The 23,808-nt window shown below is 38.7% G+C and overlaps 1 protein-coding gene and 1 non-coding gene across 3 annotated transcripts in view; both read left to right on the top strand.

The window, feature by feature from the left end:
* Positions 1-23,808, top strand: part of HTR2C (5-hydroxytryptamine receptor 2C) — a 294,529-nt gene that overhangs the window by 17,732 nt on the left and 252,989 nt on the right. For both annotated transcript variants that reach the window (XM_040468377.1, XM_040468378.1), the window contains exon 2: positions 5,945-6,006. The gene's annotated coding sequence lies outside the window, so the exon portion shown is untranslated. The remainder of the gene's footprint in view (positions 1-5,944; positions 6,007-23,808) is intronic.
* LOC121025785 (small nucleolar RNA SNORA35) lies at positions 21,317-21,445 on the top strand. The gene has a single exon (XR_005788148.1). It is a non-coding gene; the product is annotated as a small nucleolar RNA SNORA35 (small nucleolar RNA).

Here is a 23,808-nt window from a genome sequence, read left to right as displayed (position 1 = left end):
TTTTTTTTTTTTAATGTTCTGCCCCAGCTTCGGCATCACTACAAAATACATACAACTTTCAGAGCTTCGGGTATTGACGTTATTGTTACTTTTTAATTTTTATTTATATAGAGCGTGAGCAGGGGGAGGGGCAGAGACAGAGAGAGAGAGAGAGAGAATCCCAAGTCGACTCCATGCCGTTAGCACAGAGGCCAACGCAGGGCTCCACCTCAGGAACCTGAGATGACCTGAGCTGAAACCAAGAGTCAGTCGCTTAACTGACTACAACACCCAGGCGCCCTGCATTATTATGTTTTAATTAAAACCTGGCCTTTCCTGATTCTCGATGTATATGTGTTTACACAATTATCATGTGAAATTAATGCAGTTCCCCATGTATTTTTAACAATATTATCAATCTTTCAAAGTTATTTTAAGATCTGATGTTTTTATTGGTAGTAATGGATTCAATCCCAAATCTTTTTTAACAGTTTTATTGAGATATAATTCGGATACGATGCAATTCACCCACTTTAAAGTATACAGTTCGATGGTTTCTAGGTTGAGAACTTTTTCATGATCCTCAAAAGGATCCTTTCTTTGTGTATAGACTTGCTTATTCTGGAACCCACAAACCTTTGACATATGTACTTGCTGGGAATGTCGGACAGGTTGTTTTATATTAAGAAGAGTTGGCAGGGGCGCCTGGGTGGCTCAGTCGGTTAAAGCGTCCGACTTCAGCTAAGGTCAGGATCTCGCGGTCCGTGAGTTTGAGCCCCGCCTCGGGCTCTGGGCTGATGGCTCAGAGCCTGGAGCCTGCTTCCGATTCTGTGTCTCCCTCTCTCTCTGCCCCTGCCCCGTTCACGCTCTGTCTCTCTCTGTCTCGAAAATAAATAAAACGTTAAAAAAAAAATTAAAAAAAAAAAAAGAAGAGTTGGCAAATAAAACAAAAGAAAATTTGTGGTTAGATTCAGGCAATACACTCTTGATTTATCTGGCTCAATCCTTAACTTTTTTAAACTTCTGAATGTAATAAAATTTTGCGTCTGGGATTGTATCACCTTCATTTTTGTCTCAAGTTTTATGTTAGGACCACAAAATCAATAAAAAGGGAGGCATCCTTAAAGTACTTCTGTTCAAAATTAATTGATTTCAGAAAAACCTTAGTTTCACACTCAGGAATATTGCATTTCTCCCTTTCTTTCATTTTTGCACCCAATCAACACCGGCCAAACTTGACTATCCTTTACAGAAAGGAGGCATTTACATCAGAAAACTTTTGAGTATGTGCTATTTGCAGTTGAATGCCTCGGCCTCTGGTTGTTAGGGGGTTTTTTGGTTCCCCCCCCCCCCAATCTCTAATATGGAACACACCTCCTTAAAATTACACCTATTCAGAGCATTTTTGTGAACTAAAACTGCCTTTCATTCTGCTAGGCTTCGCATTATTCTTTTATAATAGCCGCGTAGCGTAACACATCACTAGGAACTTCCAATTCGTATACACGTTAGCTGCCAACCTCAAAAAGCCACTTTAATCACATAAAACCTGCCGCCTTCTACCCAAAATATGATATCTATTATTTAACATACTTCCCATTTGCAGCGATCAGTCTCGTAATGTCTAGTAACATATATAAATAGATCCTATTAACATGCCCAAATTCATGTTTTAATCTTCTTTTTCTGAAGCGTATATGCTCTATACACAATAGAAAATAATTTGTTATTGTTACTTGTACTAATGAGGATGCGATTGGTAATGTGCTATTTTGTACTGGAAAACTTTGTCCAGTGGTTTTGTCTTTTGAAATTGCTCCTTTGGTTTGCCATGTTCACTTGAACTTGTGATTCACTGTTCCGAGTATCACCAATGGTCCACTCCAGTGCTCTCTTGGACACCACACAGAAAGCTTTAAAGGCAGTATTACGTTAGATAAAGAAGGTGGTATTAGAATATCCAGTGAACTTGAAGAGAAAGTTAAGAAAATGTGAGTGAATAAATCAACAGGATAAGGCAAGGGGATATGCTTTAAATAGTCTATAGACAAGACTCAGTGAAAGAAAAGAATGTTTTGAACAAAGGACAGAAGAAATAGAAAAGAAGAGCATACCTTATGGTTCCATTGATAGGAACTTCTAGAATGGGCAAAAATAATCTAAAGTGATAGAAGTAAGGAAATGGTCACTCTGAGTCAGTGGGGGGTGACTACAAAGGAACAGAAAGATAGAGCCATTCGGTATCTTCATTGGCACGGGGATTGCGCAGGTGTGTATTTTCTTCCTCAAAACTGGTCAAACTCCATATGTAAAATATGTACATGTTATTATATGTAATTTATACTTCATTAGAGTAAACTGTGTAGAAGTCAAAGCACTCAGTAAAGGGTAACCATTGTGTTTGAATGGGATCAGATTTTAATCCCGAATGAAAGATGACCTCCTTCTTTTTAAATACGAAATATCTGCATCATTCCAAAGAGGTACATTACACTCTTTTGTAATGTATTCCTGCTTCTCAGGATTGAGTACTGCCATTTTTTTTTTAATTTTTTTTTTTAACGTTTATTTATGTTTGGGACAGAGAGAGACAGAGCATGAACGGGGGAGGGGCAGAGAGAGAGGGAGACACAGAATCGGAAACAGGCTCCAGGCTCCGAGCCATCAGCCCAGAGCCCTACGCGGGGCTCGAACTCACGAACCGCGAGATCGCGAGATGGTGACCTGAGCTGAAGTCGGACGCTTAACGACTGAGCCACCCAGGCAACCCAGAGTACTGCCATTTTAATGATGACGCTTAGCCACAGTAAGATAGGCATTTCTTTAATAGACATTCTACTTTAAATGCCTGTTTTTTTCCCTGTGATTTCAACCGAGGAGAAATAAAGCAGCAAACTTATCCATTAAATCTTCGCAGGATTCGTATGACTTTGAAAGCGCGATTTTGAATTGAAACGACTGTTTCATAATACTCTTTCTGCGGGTAGGCTGAAACCAAAATAACACTAATTTTTGTAGGAAAAGGAAGATAAAATCTGCCTCGGACAATCACAAAATTCCCCTTCATACCACTTTATAAGTCAGTTATAAATAGCATCAGAAGTAATAGGGTTGCACATGAGAAATTGAAAGATAGCGCACGCACTATTTTTGGAGGAGCCATTGTGTCGTGTTTGGATCAGTATGTAGAGCTAGGTTGTGGCTAGGGGCGTCTTTCCTTTTTCTCTGGAGTCGGCAGCCTACAAAGGAGAAAACTTTATCAAAGTCATGTGGGAATTTTATTTTTATTTTTATTTTTTATTTAAATTCAAGTTAACATACAGTGTTGCCACGGCTTCAGGAGTACAACCCAGTGATTCATCCCTTGTATATGACACCCACTGCTCATCCCAAAAAGTGTCCTCCTTGATGTCCATCAGCCATTTAACCCAACTGCCCACCCACCACCCCTCCAGCAACCCTCGGTTTGTTCTCTGTCTTTAAGAGTCTCTTCCGGTTGGCCTCGCTCTCTGTTTTGATCTTATTTTTCCTTCCCTTCCCCTACGTTCATCTGTTTGGTTTCTTAAATTCCACATACGAGTGAAATCGCATATCTGCCTTTCTCTGACCGACTTATTTCGCTTAGCATAGTACTCTCTAGTTCCATCCATGTTGCTGCAAATGGCAAGATTTCATTCTTTTTCATTGCTGAGTAGTATTCCATTGTGTATATGCCACATTGTTTTTATCCATTTGTCCATCGATGGACATTTGGGTTGTTTCCATAATTTGGCTATTGTTGATAGTGCTGCTCTACACGTCATGTGGGAATTTTAAAGACAACAGTTGAGTAAGGTAAAAAGAAACTTGAAATGACAGAATGCTGATGACAAAATATATCTCAGATTTATGTATAAATAACCGAAAGAAAAAGACTGAAGAGTGTGTGACAGATATAAAATCTGAATGTAAAGAATGCCATCAGTGTGGAGCAGAGGCAGATCAAGTGGGATTAAAGAGAGAGACAGAAATGGGGGGGAAAAGTTAATTTTGCCTAGGGTATTCCAGACTTTTTCAAAATTAATTAAAATTTTAGAAATGTACACGAAAATGTTGCAAACACCAGAAAAAGTATGTTTTTCAGTTGATAGGTCTGGAAGTAATTTTTTAAACTGTGAGATCGATTGTTTTTATGGAGGAGCAGAAATGCTTCATTATATCTCATTTCTCCCCCCCAAGGGAGTGTGGAAACCCGCAATAAATAAATCCTGTGTGAATAGGTAAAATTAAGTGGGAGCTACAGCAGTAGAACAGGTCATTACCATGTACTGAAATGATTTCAGGCTTTGCCGCAATTCTATGTTTCATTTTTACCATACAGACTAATAACTTGGCAATCGACTTCTTCAGCATGCAAGGAGTCTCATCATGGCTCAAAAATTACTAATTTTGTACTTCTGGGTCTGGAAATGTGCTAGGCAGAACCAGGTTTACATCCCTTTTCATGAAGAAATTATTTTTATTTACTGTAGATCCCCTACCATTTCACGAAAACACATGTTTAAGGTGATCATGTGTTCTCACATATTTATTTCATAAATCTTTGTATTATTTAGAGCTGTAAAACAGACAAGAACATTCTAGTGCAAATTTATAATATTAAATGTATTTTCCTGACATTTAGATTAAGATGGCAAAGCTTTTACCCATGTTGCTTTTCATTAATTTGAAGTCAGAACTACTCTTTATTTACTGTCATAAGGAATGAAAAATATAACAATTTGTTGGCATAGTCCATTGTCTCTTGAATGATTAAGAGGGTAGTCACATTAAATTATTTAAATTGTAGATTTAAATTTATTGCATTAATATTTTATACTATGCTTCAAATCTGTTACTTTATATTGATAAGTTTATGAGCTAATAAATTATTTTAATGTCTTCAAATAATACGATATTAATATTGCATATGTATTTTTTACAACTCTAGTCGTCTTTTCATTATTTGATTTTATTTACTTGAATGAATGGAAGAATTAGTTTTGTAGGGGAGGAAAACCTTTTCCTCTACACTGTTGGGTTCTGTTCTTGAGACCTGCAAACTAAAATGACAAGTGAGAGAATAACAGGAGAAAAAGTTTTGTTTCATATACATATGAAGCCAACAAAAAAAGCAACTGGCTTGTTTACCAGTAAAGTTAAGGACTTATATACTTAACTTGGTAGGAAAAAGGAGAAGTGAAGAACAACTTCTCTAGGAAAAGCAAATAGGTTTCTTTAGTAAAAACAAGTGGGTTTTTTAGGAGAACAGATGGGAGAGAAGTTTGTGATAATGTTTGTCTATACAGGTACCAGTGGTCTTTCCATCTACCACAGAGCTATACAATTTTGCGGAGAGGGTATTCATGGTAGCCTCATTAACCCAGACATTACAGCTTTTAGTCAGATAAAGGAAACACAGGAGGCTTTTTTTTTTTTCCTGCAATATGGTTACAGCAAATTTATCTGTCCTGCAAAAATGTAGCTGGCTAATATCTGTATTAATTTTGTTTTCAAATCTCAAAATAAACACTGTCAACCGATAGGTGCCAAATAATTGATACTGAAATGGCGATTTTTCAAATGTCATTTCCCCTCCCAGCTTCTAGTATCGTTTTTCATACCTATGGGTAAAATACCATTTAATTAATCCTCGTCTGTAATTACTTCCCGGGAAATAATGTTTTAACTTAATATTTGAATCATGATTTTGCTGGTTCATGTATAATACTTCACTGATATTTAATTTTCTCTGTTATCTGCTACACTAATGGTTGGGGCTTTTTAAAATTAACTTTATATAAATGAAACAGTCTTCTGGTGCCTTATGGGTATCAGCCTCATTACTTTTCAGTTATGCTTTATACATGGATAGTATACATAGCTATTGTAAATAACACTTTACTCCCAGAGTTCTCATTGCATTTTTCTAAACGTTTGTTTTCAGGGATATCAACCAATATCCATGAGCATCTATAGGCCAACCATCGCCATCCTTCAAAAGTAATTGTAAGTATACCCATAAACATGCTACAGCACTCTCATTTTGCAGTAATATTCAACCATTATAGTTAGGAGATTCTGCTTATTTTGGTAATGTAGACCTACCTCTGAACTAGTAAACATTTTCCACGAATGATTTCCCATATTTGAAAAAGAATATTATTTCATTGGTAAATAACATTTTAATGCAGCTTTAAAAAAAAAAAAAAAACTCAGCCCGTTCAATTACCAAATAATGTGTTAAACGGACACCCTTGCCAAAATGTTTAATCAGCACCCTGACTTTATACTAAATAAATATCAAGTAAGATAACATAAATAAGAACAACTAGGTTAGTCAAGACAAACTGTGAACTTTAATTTTTCTCCTTCAGAAACAAACTCACATCTGAGATTAGGCCATAGAAAATACAGCTATTATTTTCCTATGATAAACTTTTGAAGATATTCTTGATGGATGGACCCAAAAATCTCAGGAGGAGTATGAGGGGAGACGGAGAATTTTGTTTCTTCTTTTTTTAAATTTTTTTAAAGTTTATGTATTTTTGAGAGAGAGAACGGGAGTGGGGGAGGGCAGAGACAGAGGGAGACACAGAATCCGAAGCAGGCTCCAGGCTCTGAGCTGTCAGCACAGAGCCCGACGCGGGGCTCGAACCTACGAACCGTAAGATCATGACCTGAGCCGAAGTTAGACGCTTAACCGACTGAGCCTCCCAGGCGCCCCTGAGAATTTTGTTTCTTAAAAAGGAGTATCAGGGGGTTCCTAGGTGGCTCAGTCGGTATTCTCTAGGTTTCTTAAGCATGTTATTACAATTTAGGCAAAGTAGGTCAGAATTAGATCCCTTATTTTAAGCTCTAGACTGCACAGGGAATCCTCAATTAAATTTATGATTCTTCTAGGGGTGCCTAGGTGGCTCAATCAGTTAAGCATCTGACTCTTGATCCGTGTCCTAGGTCATGATCTGCAAGGTTTGTGAGTTCGAGTCCCCCATCAGGTTCTGTGCTAACGGTTCAGAGCCTGCTTGGAATTCTCTCTCTCCTTCTCTGTCTCTGCCCCTACCCTGCTTGTGCTCTCTTTCTCTCAAAATAAATAAATAAATTTTAAAAAATTAAAATAAATTTCTGATTGTTCTCAAAGTCATCCACATATATTTAATTCCGCACAATGTTTTTAGAATGATAGTGTTGGAGGAAGAACTGATAATGATCGTAGAGGTTAACTTGCTTTTACAGTAAAATGTTAACAGACTCTTTCAGTATAAAATTAATATATACCCATTACATAAAAATTAAATAAAAGAAGAAAACAGTGATTTTACATCAAAGTAGTTGCATCAAAATGGCTGCATTAAAATGTACCATAGTCAGAATGGTCAATATCAAATTGTCCTGCTTTGTGATTTGATGACTCACCATTTAACATGATGACAAAGGTTCCACTGCCTTTGTTTAAGATGTATTGAAGAAACTCTTGGTGCTATATAGCCAGGTTTCCATAAAAGAAACATGAAATTCAAAAAGCGTAAGACGTAAAATCTTAAAGAGCCCCAGCAGCTGTCCTGAGAGTGCACACAAGAAGTCACTCAGTGTACTTTTGTGAAAATCCAAGTTTTCCCACAGATGTTTTCACTACGTTGGTGAAACAGGCTAACGTGGACAGGCAGGTAAGTTTACACTCTCAAGCTTCAAACCGTGTTCACTCACACAAGGCCACCTCGTCTCTATCAACGGCAACAGAAGCCCTACGGGGTGGTAAAGACCAAGGTCAGCCTTAGTAGAATATGACGTAAGCCAGTTTCACCTGCAGTACGCCCCTTTGGACACACGCCTGTTGACACCTTGTTCTTACCCAGCTGTTAACTGGAAGAGAGATTTGATATACAAATTCATGCCAGAGTGGCAATATCTAACAAGTCCTACCCCATCCAGAGAGGGGCACATTTTAACATCGAAAATGGGACTCCAACAAATCCCTTGATTGGCTAAAAGAGAAAATACACCCCAAATGTCATCACGTTGGTATATAAGCTTGTTGCCTACTTCGCTTCTCCAAAAGGCTGGCCTCCTCAGGGCATATTAGTGACACGAAAAATAGATATGCAACCTACTTAATATAAAACCTTAGACTCTGGTTATTTATGGTAAAGAATTTTGTTATTGTCACTAAATATGTTCATTCTCACTGTATGTAGAAGAGTACTAAAAGTTTTGTGATAATGTACATACATCCACAACTTGATATTCTTTGAGGTTTTGATATGGGGGTCCCTGGTGATTTCTAGCTATTTTAAGCTATATGAGATTCCACCGATTTTTGAAAATAAAAGGCAATTGACCTGATTGGTCTCCAGCTATCACTCAAACTTAGTAACACCTACTCTGAAGCCTTACTTAATGCTACCTATGGGCTACTATGAGATATATATATATATATAGTTATTATATATATATCATATATAGTTATTATATATCATATATATCACAGTGAAGGTAATATGTATCAGATATATATATGTCTGATATGTATGATACATATATATGTCTGATATAATATGTATCAGATATATATATATGATGTATCAGATATATACATGTCATATATATATATATGTATCAGATATATATATCAGATATATATCACAGTGAAGATAATAATTTAGGAAATGTGTTCAATGTCTCCTGCGAAAAATAATCAGTTGGACACTGTGCTCCCTCCTGAGCTGTATAAGGTTTGTAATATTAGTAAGTATTAAAGGTAAATATTATCTTTTTTTCTGTAAAACCATATCACCATTTAAAGTTTCTTCACAGAAAGTGAAGAAATGATGTACATACATTCCTTCTACAATGTCACGACGGATCTATACTTGTCCCTTTCTTGACATCTATATTAACACCTATACTTAAGAATGAAATTCACACCTACGTGAACACCTATATTTAAGAATTGTATCTTTCAAACTTTTGACTAGGTGACTCTGTGTTGTGATAAATAAATACAAGTTCACATAACGGAAGGATTTTTTTGCAGTGTAAGTTCTCTGATATATAACTGAGTATTATTATAAAGTTGTTTTGGTTACCAAATGACTTAAAGGAAGACATAAGTAGACGCTAACAAAAATCAGCTATTACCTACGTACATCTTATTGTTCTTCAGCTCTTCATTTGGTTAAAGGAAATGAAACATAATCAAAACTCATGAAAGGGTACAGAATTGAGTATTAAAATGTTGTGTGTTCCATGAGTAGAATATGCCTTTTATACCACCTACAGGAACCAACATGGTGTCTTGTACATAATATGCATTTAATGATATATTCAATAATTAGTGCAATAGTAACTATTGAACTAGTAGTGATAAAATAATAGCACCTTGGGAATAGATACTCAGTCAGGCATGCCTTTCAGTAGTGAATATATATACATATTTAGAGCATAAGAAAACCTAAACCTTTATAAGATAATTCCACATTCCTCACAATTTTTACTTGTACTAATATTCCAAAAATTGAAGTAGTCTTTTATAATAATCAATAGAACTAAAAAACATGGCTTTAACTGAGTGAAGAAATATTTATTGATTTCAATAATCCAATTGAGCCAACTGATAACTTGAAAAACTACATACCACACATATTTTTCACTCTGACTAGTCTGCACCCAAAGCCAACAAGGCTGGCAACGTGGTTCAGAATGTGCCCGTGCTAAAATGTTCCAACTTCTCAAAATAAGCAAAAATCACTTTATTTTGGAAAGCTCAGCAGCCTAGCAGTTTCAAGGTACAGTTGCATGGCCATTCACACTAGATCATAGCAGCGAAATAATTTTATATGTACATTTTCTGATTTTGAACATACACCTTTCAAAGCTATGCTTGTACTTCTAAATTTTGCATTTTCAAAACATTCATATCTCCCGAAATATCAAATATGGGTGTAACTTTCTTTTAAACATGGGCGTAACTTAAGGAACTGCAACAATTAAATTAATACATGTGGTATAAGAGGCCGTCGGGATCAAGGAGTTTATGACGTAGAGAATGTTGATTTCGTATTTATTAGTCTTAAGTACATATTGCTATCATTTTAGAAATGGCACATATTACCTTCCCAAAAGGTACAGATATTTTAATGAGGCAGAAGTTGTTACGCGTTGTATGAAATGCACATGTGCATATTTGCATCATGTTTCTATCACATTTTACTCTCGTTTAAAAATTAAACCTATGACCCAGACAAATAACACATGGTATATGAGAGCTTGCTAACAGTCGCTTTCTGAAATATTCTCTCTTCGTACCTCTAGGCATCATTGTTCATTTAGCTTTCTCAAAACTAAGTATCTTCATTTGTATCTTTAGAGACAAATAAAAACTGATAGTAAGCTTATACAAAGATACTAATAAAATGTGAAAAGCGAATCACGTATTTGTGGTATGTTCGTTAAAACTCTATTATATCAATTAAAATCTCTATGTAATTAATTGTCTTTCCATGGAGTGTTCGTATTGACTTCATAGGGTTTTGATTATATGAGAATATACTCTCCACGTGTTGCAAGGTTCTTAACATCATTGCCAATGACACTGTCATCTAGACGGTTGGGTTGGGCAAGAAACTGTCAGTCATCCTTGAACATCTTCCTGTCCTTTATGCCCCATAACCAATTTCATCACCAACTCCTGGCAACTTTAGCTTCTGAATATCTTCACTCCATTTCTAGCATCCTTATACTGGGTTTGGTTTGTCCATCACTTTCTTGTCTGAGTACAGGAACACCCTTCGAAATGATTGCCCCAATTACACATTTGCACTCCCAAATCCCATCCTCCCTATTCTTAGTGCTCTCAGAATAAATACCAAAATCTTTGTTATGGGTTGTAAGAGAACCTAATCTGACCCCTGTCGACATCTTCAGTGCCATAGTTTACCCTCTTCCCTCACCTCCCTCATGAATGCTTCGGCTACAACTGTCTACTTTCAGTTCCTTGAACACATCATGCTCTCGCCTCTGTTGTGAATCGTTCCTTGCATTTCCCACCTCTCCTAACGCTCACACCACCATCATAGCACTTACTGCGGTTTATACGTTTATGTTTATACATTATATTAAGTTTGTCCATTTATGCTTGTGCTTAGAGATCCCTATCTCCTCCACTAGATGTGAACGTCAGGAGATGAAGGGCAGGATTTGCTTTGGCTGAAGGTTGTAATTTTCAGCATCCGGCACAGTGCCTAGCATATGATTCAGTAAATAGTCATTGACTGAATAACTCAATGAACACATAGGTATTTGTTCAAAAGTCATTCGTGTAACTTCTTGGAAGTAGTTGATCTGTGGTTGCTTAATTGTGCAGGCTATTTTTCTACTCGCCGCCCCCTACTGGTAGCTATATATATATTGCAGCCTAGTGAAAAATTTTAGAGGCCTCAGGTACTAAGACCTTAACATAGGGTTGCAGATGGGAGCTATCAATTAACTGTGACAGCAGTAAACGTATCACCATGTCTTCAAATGTGACATTAACTCTACCAGCAATTCACATATAAAAAGACATCAGATAACCAAATCCTATCACTGCTATGCATTATTAAATAAGCAAGTTCAGGGGTGCCTGGGTGGCTCAGTCGGTCAAGCGGCCGACTTCGGCTCAGGTCATGATCTCAGGGTCCGTGAGTTCGAGCCCCGCGTCGGGCTCTGTGCTGACCGCTCAGAGCCTGGAGCCTGTTTCAGATTCTGTGTCTCCCTCTCTCTGACCCTCCCCCGTTCATGCTCTGTCTCTCTCTGTCTCAAAAATAAATAAACATTAAATAAGCGAGTTCAAATTTGTGACAAATTAATTCTGCATAACCTATAAAGTATTAAAAACTAGTGCTAATGGGGCTCACCTTTTACGTTAAAAAAATGGAATATATATATATATTGATTGTAGTATGAAGGTATCATTCAATATATGAATATATGTGAATATGATTGAAATGTGATGCTGCTAGACGAACACGTTGATAAATGATATGATTCTGAGTTTATATTTCCTCCTGGCCAACTAAGATTTCTTATTCCTGCTTTAATTTCACATTGTATTTTATTTTTATTCCACTAAATTACACTTAGCTATTATGCAGTGAACCAAATTTGTCTTCGATTGCATATATCTCCCGTAACTCATACATTTTACTACCCTAGTCATGTTTCCATTTTTTTCGTCTGTTAAAATATTGACAAACAATTTTAAGACGGCACGATGAGTGCCGGAGCAATGTTTCTCAAGCCTTATTGTGGATGTAATCATCTGGGGATCCTGTTAAGCTGCAGATTCTGCTTAAGTAGGTCCGGAAAGGAGCCAGAGTTTGCGTGTCTAACAAGCTCCCAGGTGACGATATCGTCGGTCCGTGAACTATACTTGCGGGAGCACGGTAAAACAGCAGGGGTCAACAACCTTCTTCTGTAAAGGGCCAGGTAGTAATTATTTGTGGCGCTGTGTTCCACATAGTCTCTGGCAACAACTCAGCTTTGCTGTTCTAGCATACCGTCGGCCACGGGCAACATCGAGAGGAATGGTTGCTCATAAAACTTTATGAACACTGAAATTCAAATGTCTACAGTTTTCACAGAGTATGGCATATCATTCATCTTTTTATTTGTTTTTTAAAACCATCTAAAAAATGCAAGTGCCATTCTTAGTTCGTGGGCCATATACAAAGACAGTGTATATAGTTTGCCGATCGTCCCGCGAGAGGATAAAGTGCCAGTGGGTAGGCCGGACGTGTCCGGCGAGAGAGGCTCTGTAGAGAAGATTGTTGTGACTCGAAGACACAAGGCGTTGCAGATTTTCATGAGGAGTTGTGTCAAGCGAGCGTGCAGAATACGAAGTGGAGGATGTGATTAAGTTCCACATTTTGGAACGTTCAGAGAAGCCTGGTCTGCCGAGAGGGAGGAAGAGGGTAGCAATGATTGAGGAAACCAGGAAAAGCGACATTGGAAAGGTCAGGACTCTCTGCAAGTGACAGCAGACTGTTCTCAGATGAGAGGTCTAGGGAAGCATTTATAGAATCGAGGTTTGCAAATTCATTGAGGAAAAGTGAAATGAAGATCACAAAGCCAGGCAGGGCAGGCCAGTCAAGCCATTTTGTCCATTATTACAAAGCACACAGCCGACTACAAAGGGAAGCCAAGAACTGATGAGTGAAGATTAAAAACACGGCCTCTCCAAACGCCTCAGCGGCTGACTCACATTGCTGATGAGCTGGAGAGTAGGCCTACACACTGAGAGGTGAAATGAGCATGTGTCTGTTATTTCTCTGGAAGCGGCGGTAGAGTGAGGCAATGGAACCTGACCCAACACCAGAGCTGGAAATGGTGAAAGATGGAATGTCAAGTACAAAAGTAACTCAGTCCCAATACTTTGGAGAAAGCTCTTCCTCTAGTTCGCTGTCCATTTCTCACATCATCCATCCCAGAAGGACTTTGTCCAGTTGTTTTACAGTTGTGTTTCATTGGAATGCTAGAAGTGAATTAAGACTTGCTTGGGGAGCACCTGGGTGGCTCAGTCAGTTAAGCATCCGACTTCGGCTCAGGTCATGGTCTCAAGGTTAGTGAGTTCAAGCCCCACATCGGGCTCTGCACGGACAGCTTGGAGCCTATCTGGGATTCTCTCTCTCCCTCTCTCTCTCTGCCCATCCCCTGTACTCTCTTTCTCTCTCTACCTCTCATAAGTAATTACACTTAAAACATGATTTGCTGGGAACTTATTATATACAAGGAACTTAAGGATTTTTTTTTTTTTAATTCTTACAACAATCTAATAAATAGGGAAATGACCACTTATTTACTTAGATTTTCTCCAAGATAGGGAATGCATCTACGAGGAGCTACGACTCAGTCATAATCCCCAAGGGTAAAGAAAAAAATAGAAGGCAGAGGGAAAGTTTTCACTGTTCCACAATGGAGGGAAAGCCAACATTTTGGTCAGAAAATTATACGTGACTTTCAAATACTGACTAACCATGACAGGAAAGGCAACTTATTTTTTTTTTTCAACGTTTATTTATTTTTGGGACAGAGAGAGACAGAGCATGAACGGGGGAGGGGCAGAGAGAGAGGGAGACACAGAATCGGAAACAGGCTCCAGGCTCCGAGCCATCAGCCCAGAGCCCGACGCGGGGCTCGAACTCACGGGCCGCGAGATCGTGACCTGGCTGAAGTCGGACGCTTAACCGACTGCGCCACCCAGGCGCCCCAAGGCAACTTATTAATGGAAGTTAGGAAGAATACCAAATGTACACACAGGAAATTTTAAACTTTTTTTAACATTCAAAAGACCTGGGACCAGGTTTCCATCAAATAAGGAGAGATGTTGCATTTAGTTATAATATAAATCATTGTTTATTGAACATCTACTCAACGCCAGGCAATATAGTGAAAATTATACAAATTATTCCATTTAATTTTCACATTTTAGTAAAAGTGGTTGTTATTATGAAAACTTAACATATGAGTCCAAGAGGGCTTAAGTGAGTTATTCAAGGTTCCCTGACTCCTTTGGACTTGCCTAAGAAAAATTGCTATTGTGGGGTGTCTGACTTTGGCTCAGGTCACAATCTCACAGTTCATGGGTTCAAGCCCCGCGTCGGGCTCTGTCCTGACACTTTGGAGCCCGGAGCCTGCCTCGAATTCTGCGTCTCCCTCTCTCTCTGCCCCTCCCCAGTTCAGGCTCTGTCTCTCTGTGTCTCTCAAAAATAAACATAAAAAAAAAGAAAAACCGCTAGTGTGTAAATCTGAAAATATTAAATACATAGCACATACCAGATGCCAAACAGAAATTCATCGTTGTTTTCTTGCTATTATGGTCAATAGTATCACTGCTATTTACCTGCTGCCTCTAAGCCTTTTTTTTTTTTTTTTACCTCAACCATAATGTGAAAGTCAATATAATACAAGTAGGTCACAGGATTACATGAAACAACCCACTTAAAGTCTCTAGCATATGGAGGCCACTTGGTAAATGTCAAAACTACATAAATTTTCTCTTGAAGGATGCTCTTTATTCTTAAATACAACCCAATAAGACAGTCGATGTCAATGCTTCCAGTTATTTAGCAGTAGGCCCCTGGGTAATGAAGTTGACCGTGTATCTTCAGAAAACAATGTCTGACTAAAAAATGACTTTAGTTTAAGTGTGTGGAATCAGAAAGTTGAGTTTAGGGCTGAAATACTCAGAACATACTTCAAAGTTTCTGGTTGATTTTCTGCCCCACCTTCTATTTCCTGTAGTTTATTTCTTACATATCTGTGTATGTAACAAAAGAATATTAGTTATAATCCTATTAAAATAGTATAATTCATTCATTTTTTTGCCCCAGTTCAAGAGTTGTCTTTTATTTATTTTAGAAAATTTTTTTTTAATGTTTATTCTTGAGAGAGAGAGAGACAGAGAGAGACAGAGCATGAGGAAGGGAGGGGCAGAGAGAGAGAGAGACACAGAATCCGAAGCAGGCTCCAGGCTCTGAGCTGTCAGCCCAGAGCCTGATGTGGGGCTTGAACTCATGAACCCTGAGAACATGACCTGCACCGAAGTCAGACGCTTAACCGACTGAGCCACCCAGGCGCCCCCGACAATTGTCTTTTAATAGTTGAGGCAATGTTTATTGATAATATGAAAGTGCTTGATAAATGTGTTCAATACATGTTGGACGAAAGAGTGAATTAATGACTCGTTTCCATTATTATTTATTATTTTTATATCTTTAGATTTCCATAAAGAAAGTTCCCTTTAAATTGGATATATACTTAGCTCTGTAAATTCATTTAAACAAAACACATCATATTCCCCTGGATATAAAAATACAAATGAATTAGGCCTTATTACACTTTATTTTTTTTTAATTATATTTAAAAATTGATTTTGGTACTCGATGTGCTAACATTTAAGTACAGCACACCTGCCTTACATTGTTTGCTCCTTGGTGCTTTTCTTCAATTAATATTCATTTTGATGAGCTTTGGCAGTCCTCATGCTTTTAAAGGGTAAGCCAGATTTTCAGTTGACAAACAGATCTTGGTGTATTGACTACCAGTAACCTCGGATTCTAAAAGGAGAGAAGACGACCAAGTAACTCCAGTATCCTAGAGAAACCTGATATTTCAGTGTCTTCTCTAAATTGTTACCTAACAGCCGGCCTAGAACGTACCTTTTCAGAGAGGGACGCTTTGGGGAAAAAATGTTTGCCAGAGAACCTATCATTGAAAAGATAGCTCAGGGAAACCAAGCGATAAAGGCCAAGGAGAAAGGGTCAAATTAGCTGGGATCGTGATACCGTAGAGAAGTGGCCTGGGAGCTCAACACTGAAGACAGTTGAGTTTAGAATGTAGATCGGGCGGGAAGAAGGGCACTTCAGGAGTGTGTGTTGAGGGGCAGGGGCTCCACAAAAAGCTGGGAAACCAATTAGCAAGGAATGAGTGGGAGCCGATGGGGCCTGTGACCTTATTGGGTTATAGTCAGTAACGGGATAAGGCGGGATAGATAAGGCGAGGGCAACATGGAGAAGATATTTAAAAAGGGAGATGCTGAATAAGGGGTTTTGATAATATTTATAGCTGTTCTTCCAAAGAGAAACGCCTGTAAGTGCTCAGATAAACTGGTGGATCTGTCACCTCTGTCTCACAGTTTCGACGCTTTGGTAGTGGGCTTTCCAGTGATTACACCTGTAACAAGCATGCCCGACCACCAGGTGGCTACAAAGTCAAGTCATGCTGGGGGAGTTGCCCAGTGTTTGGGACTCTGATGAGGTGAAGGTTTTTCCAAGTCACAGCTTCAAAAATCTGATCAGCTACTTAGTGTCCTATCTCCTATCTAGACAACCTTATCGAAAAAGTCGAATGGAGCTCATCGCTTCTCAAGATTCCTAAGCTCAGGGAATGGGTCTGTATGTTAGATTCCCAAGGCAGGCGCCAAAGCAAATGAAAGAGAAGGAACCAACACGATTTGTTTCAAGTTTCTATGCACCCTACTTTATAATCCGTGACTTGCTCCCAGATCAATGTCTTTAGTGTTACTGCTAGCCACCATCGAGCTCTGTCCTTGAAATATAATTTGTTTATTTCTCTCCCACAATTGACTGGTTGCCATTCCCTATGGCAGAGTTATAGCTGTGAGAAGTGATAGATGGTTACTGAATTAGAGGAAGAGGACCGGATAGTGAGGCTCTCTAAAGCCTTCAGGGGAAGGTCAGTGGCAATTTGGATAGTAGGAGTTGGCAGAACGTGGCTCCGGCAGCTTTTCCTTCATTATACATTATGATATCATGCTCCAGAGAACATCAAGTTCTCAGTTTATTTTTTGGGAAAATTACATAAAGCCAAGATCAGTATTGTTTGACTGTTCGTATTAATAGGTAGTGCATTAAGTTTGCATTAGAACGAAAAATGATGTAACCTCGTTTTTAAAAAGCAAAACACTACAATGAACATATCAAAATACCCCTGTCACAGGAAAAGCATGCTGTTTATTACTCTAAATTATTCAGAGGTTTTGACACAATTTGCTGTAAACATTTGGGTAATAGAACAGTCTAGAACTAGTAGCTGACGGTGATACACTGAACTTCATCATCTTTCCTTCCCTTTGTGTCTTTGGAGGTTCGAATAAAGAATGAATATTAGATTAATTAGCCAAAGTAATTATGGAGAACTATTATGGGATCAGCACTATGCCAGGGGTTCCAGGAGTTGGCATAGTGCTGACCCCCAAATTTCAGGAGTTGTATTGGCCATGATCTCTGACCTCCCAGCTTGCTCATGATCTTACCAGTGAGATGAGATTAACATGAAACCAAAACAAAAGCAGAATGTTACAAAGAGCTAAATAGTGTGCCCTACGCAATAAGGATCATACAGGTACAAAGAGGGAAGAAATCAACGAAGCCTGCATTTCAGAGGGAGAGCCATCGAAAGTGAGCTCATAAGATGGGATGAATTGTATCCATAGCTGCCATCCTTCTCTTCTATCTCATTAAGCAGTCTATTTGTCTTTTTACACCCTCTCCAGACATGCACAGAAGTCCTTCTGACATGGTAGGGACTCCATTGACATTTGCTGGTTGATCTAAAAAAATGGAAGGGGCAACTGAGTGACTCAGTCTGTTGAGCGTCCGACTGAAGCTCGGGTCATGATCTCGCAGTTTGTGAGTTTAAGCCCCACAGTCGACTCGCTGCTGTCAGCACAGAGCCCCCTTCCGATCCTCTGTCCTGCTCTGTCGGCCCCTCCCCTCGCTTGCACGCTCTCAAAAATAAATTTTCAAAAATATTTAAAAAAGAAAATTGAAGTATAATTAACATACGGCGCTACATTAGTTTCAGGTATACAACATAATGATTCAGCAATTCTGTGCATTACTCAGGGCTCGTCACAGTGTGGTCACCACTAATTTTTTTAGAAGGATATGGTAACAGCAAACAAAAGAGAGACATTTGGTTTTTCTGTCAAATATATAGTTATCTTGTGAAAAGTCTGTAATGATCATGGGTAGAGGACCTATTCATTGGATCATAGTGCCAATCTGAAAGCAAAGTTTATAGATGTGCTTCTTTTCAATTCTTTTTTAATATTGATTATTTATTTTTGAGAGAGTGAGAGGGACAGACAGACAGAGCGGGGGAGGGGCAGAAAGACAGGGAGACACAGATTCCGAAGCAGGCTCCAGGCTCCGAGCTGTCTGCACAGAGCCAGAAACGGGGTTCAAACTCACGAACTGTGAGATCATGACCTGAGCCAAAGTCGGACGCTTAACTTACTGAGCCTCCCAGGCGCCCCTGGTGTTTATGTCTTTATATTAAAGAATTTTTATTTGTTAGACATGCTCCTCTCAAATTTCAGTCTTCCATGAAAGCAAAAGGCATTGAATGATATAGTTGCAATTAATGTTAGGCAAGTACATAATTTTAATGGGACGTGATTAGACGTAATTAGAATAGTGTCACGTCACCAAAGATAGAGATAGATTGACAGCCATTAATAAGGTAAAAACCTTGACTGAATTTCTTGCCTCTACTACAACTTTCTGAAAGTGATCTTATAATTTAGGATTAAGGCTGCTGTCTTCATAATTACATACAAAACAATGACTCTGAGTAACCACTCTTTTTCAAAACTGTGGGATAATGAACATGTATTTTTCTGAATGCTGAACTAAATGGACCACAACTTCCTAAATGGATGGTCTTCTACAGGAAATGCAAACTATTAAAACCCATAATTAATAACCAGTTTGTCACACGTTATTTTCCCTCTTTTCGTACTTATGTCTATCAAGTATTCTGCACATTCAAGAGAGTGTCAATATGGTAACTCGTTAACCAACACTTGGTAAATAGGTAGGTCTTCTTCATTGGAAGAGCAGAAACAAAGGTTAATGCATATTTCCTCCTTCAAGTGGCCATTATTCTAGAATTTTAGGCAGGAAAATATGGTCCTTTATACATCACAGATAAACCTATATATGCACTTTAATTTTTGAAGTGCACTGTTTTTTCCTACTCTTTAAGTGAGTTCCGTTCATTTGAATTGTTTTCTTCCTCCTCATTTTTTAAAACCTTTGGCCTAGAAGAGTCTAGGATATCACCTGTAGTTTTCATTTCGCTGGGAAAATTCTGCTTTTTCATTCCATTCTCTTTCGAGTGTCCAGGAAAAGCTCGAAACCCCAACTTTGGTAATGGGACTTCTTCATCTGGGGGAGGGGCAGGCAAGAAAGAAATGAAACATTTTATAGCAACTATATTGGTAAAACTTTAAAAACTTGGAAGAGCCAAGCATTTGAAGGAACGTGGGCCATCTAGATGTTTTATGCATTACTGGCCGAAGTATGTATTGGTACAACCACTTGGGGAAAAAAGTTGGCATTGTCTTCTAAAATTGAGTATACACAATGCGTATAGGACATGTTGTTTTAACTTTTAATTGCTTAATGAATTAATTGTATCAATGCCACCATGTTTGGTGAGATGATGGTGACTCACCTACCAAGGGTTATAATTATTTCTGTTCTATGCACCTGAGGCCAGACTATTCTTAGAATTCCAAGATGGCCAAGTATCCCAGTGGGCATCATTTAGTAAGGCAGCATACCAGGCTGGGGCAAAACTAGAAGGGCGATAGAGAAAGACTTGTTTTGACAAGAAGAACGCTATATACATTTAGAGTAGTGCATGGTTCGTAGCATTTCAACAATGACTTCGTGAAGGAAAACAAGAAGAAAGATGGAATGATGATTATTTGACAGTCGCTGCTTGATGTGCAGGTTTTCAGTCATAACCCAGCAAAAAATGGGAGGCATATCAAATGGATGCTTTTCCGTTTTGCCCATTTGGGAGAATGTGAGTTTCTTCCAGACTCACGGGAAACATGTGTCTTTGTCACATAATTCAAGGATAATGATCTACAAGTTCTGGTCAGGAACATTTAAGCAATTTTAATTGTGTGTGTGTGTGTGTGTGTGTGTGTGTGTGTGTGTGTGTGTTTATTTTTGAGAGAGGGAGAGAGAGAGCACGAGTGGGGAAGGAGAGAGAGAGAGGGAGACAGAGGATCTGAAACAGGATCTGTGCTAACAGGAGACAGCCCGATGTGGGGTTCGATCCCACAAACCGTGAGATCATGACCTGAGCTGAAACCAAGAGTCTGATGCTTCACTGACTGAGCCACCCAGGTGTCCCTAAGCAATTTTGAATAGTCCTATCCAACACTTAAGCCAACATAAATAATTAGGCACAAAGCAACTTGGCTTTTGTAAGGGGAAATTATAAGACAAGCAGAAAAACATGTAAAAGTGTGAATTTTTAAAAATTCCACACATTTTTAACCAAGTTCCTCACAAATGGTAATTTGAAAGAGAAAGAGAATCGCCTTTGGCGAGGCGGGAGATGTTTGGTGATAACAATGGCTGTTACTTATTGAACATCTACGGATGTCAGGTACGAGACTGGACTCTGCAAGTTATTTCTTCTAATTGTCCCAACAGTCAACTGTCAATAACCAAGTCATTATCGCTCCCATTACCATATAAGGAAACACAGGCCAAGAGGGCTCAAGTGAGTTTCTAAGGTTCCACAGCTCGTGAGTGACAGAGCTGGGATTCTGAACCCAGATCTGCCTGATTCTAAACTCACATTTCCTTCCCCTAAAGCTGACCCAGGTATTTTGTAGTCGTACTGAGCCAATGAAGCATGGATCCTGACATGTTTCAGGTCTCATATCCACCCCTCTTCCAAGCTGGTTCTTCTGCACAGAGCATGGGCTCCCGGCCCCAGCTCTACCGTCTACAAGCACTGGCAAGTGACCCATTGGGCTTCTCCCTGACCAACTGGGCATCGAGCAGTGCAAGAGCAAATCCCTCCACAAAGCTGGGAGAGTCATTCTGTGGGCTACTCCTGCATGCGGGTGGGTACAGATCTACTGGGTCCTGGGACCCTGCCTAAGACAAGTGAGGGGGCGGAGAGACAAATCAAACAGCTCAGTACCTGGTACTACTAAATAAAGGCGACTGTGTCCATATTCCAGTTACCAAGAACCCAAAAATGTTACTGTCATTACATTATCACCACCGTTATTATTAGCTGTGTAGCTCTTGGCGATTCACATGAACCCCTCTTGGACTCAGTTTCCCAAGTCCGTCAAATAAGGTCGACAATGCTGGAAGGACCCAACATTGCCATGATGATGACATGACAAGAGAAACTCATTTTACTCCGCTGGCAGATTGCCCTTTAAGTGTTCTTCAGACAGGAGAGATAGGTTCACTTTTCCCTTTAATGTGATAAAAGTGAGATTGAGCTTAGAAGAATCTTGCAGACATTGGCCCCCGTCCAAGCTGATGCGTTTGCCAAGGAACTTGGGAAAGCCAAAAACTTCTATTCCACTTTCATCAAACTGAACAAAGATAACTTGGGATCCCCTGTGTCGGACTGGCTCTTTTCAATGTGGCATTATTCTCATTCTCCACCACTGGAGAGGCTTCACGCTTTGGAAAATTCCAAACAAGACTGGGGTGCCCAGCGTCTGTGACCGAAGACATTTCTGATTATTTCAGTCCTGGCAGCATGTACTGGCTCTGGATGATTTTAAACATTTTTTTTTTTTTTAAAGAAAAACCATTAAGTACAGAAAAGCTCAGATTCACATACATTTAATATCTCATCCCCCCCCAAAATTACTTTTTAATTTAAATTTTTAAAATAAACAAAACCTTAAAATAAAACTTGAAAAATGTATTTCTCCACATTCCTACAAGCCTCCTGACACACTTGCCTTCGCAACCTCTTCGTTCCCCATATATAACAGTCTGTTTAAACTCATGCCGATAGAATTCCTTTTCAATTATTTCTTATAATTTAGATCTATGTGCAAGATCCATTCCTGGCCCCTTCTTCCCTTCATAATGCCTTTGGACACTCAAGTCCCCCCCCAGTCTCTCCCTCTACCAGCTTGGCAATGACCCCTTTCCCATTTTTTGTATTCATGAAAGTTATCTTATAAGCCAAGTTGTAAACTCTTTGAAAGAAAAGACCCTGTCCTTTCATACATCTTAGTACTTACAGAAGCACTCAGCCCAGTGCCTTGCATAAAGCAGAAGTTCAGTAAATAATTATTGAGGGATAAATTCATGTAATTTTGCTACGAAGTCCATCATGAATTCTTGGAACCAGAAGTGAAAGAAAGCTCTAGAAAATTGAATCTCACGCTTTTAGAACCATAAAAATTTGGCTCTGTTTTAGGTGGCAAATAAATATACACTGACACTCATTTAAAATCCAGAAAAGGGGGACACCTAGGGCTGGCTTAGTCAGTAGAGCGTGCAACTCTTGATCTCGAGGTCATGGGCTCAAGACTCACATTGGGCGTGGAACCTGCTTAAAAAAAATAATAAACAAAATGCAGTAAAGATTAGTTTGTGAGACATAAATTCATGGAAAGTTATTTAATAATTATTTTGAAGGAAGACCTCGCACTTTTTTGTGTGTGCTGACATTATAGATGATAAACTCACCTTCCTAGGAAATGTCCCTAGGGTCCTCTGCCAGAAAGGACACTGGGCTCACAGGTCATAGCTATGTTCTGATAATTAGGCCAACATTACAAAAGAATGCACACAACTCCCAGCTCATTATATTACTATTTTCAGGCAATTGACATGAAATATATCCGTGAAAAATACATATCAAACTACATAAACCCTTGTCGACTGAAATACAAAACCCAGTTTTAAAAAATGACACGCTTTTCCTGACAGTTAGCAAGGACACATTAGAAAGACTTTTTTACACAGTATATATTTTTCAGTTATTTCTTCAGAAATATGGCAAGATAGTGTTCATATGACCCACTACCCATCTGAATGAATGTGTTATAATAATACAGGGTCTTATTATTTTCCCCTTATTATTTCAATGCAGAATAAATGCCATCTGAACAATTCCCCTATCCCTCACCAGCCTTATTACACTGATAACAAGATGTGGGCAGACGGTTTTTTAAATAGACTCTTAAAACTTAATTTCTTAACATAGTTGAGGGGCTTCTCTTAGAGGTCCGCGTGGGTAGGTGAGAATCTGTCAACATAATGTCTGTTCTCAGCATTTTTCCTAAGGGCAACATGCTATTTTGTTTTCCCGTGTAATTATTTTTACTTGTCTTTTTCTGCTTATGTCCTTTCATTTCTCTTAGAACTTTGAAGATGGACAAGTATGGCTGTTTAGATTCTCTCATAATACAAAACAGTGTTTGTGATAAAGACTATGAATTATCTTTGATAAACA

Source organism: Herpailurus yagouaroundi, unplaced genomic scaffold, assembly GCF_014898765.1.
Source record: "Herpailurus yagouaroundi ecotype Mexico unplaced genomic scaffold, PumYag 67700, whole genome shotgun sequence".
Lineage (NCBI taxonomy): Eukaryota > Metazoa > Chordata > Mammalia > Carnivora > Felidae > Herpailurus > Herpailurus yagouaroundi.
This window is presented reverse-complemented; position numbering and strand designations above follow the sequence as displayed.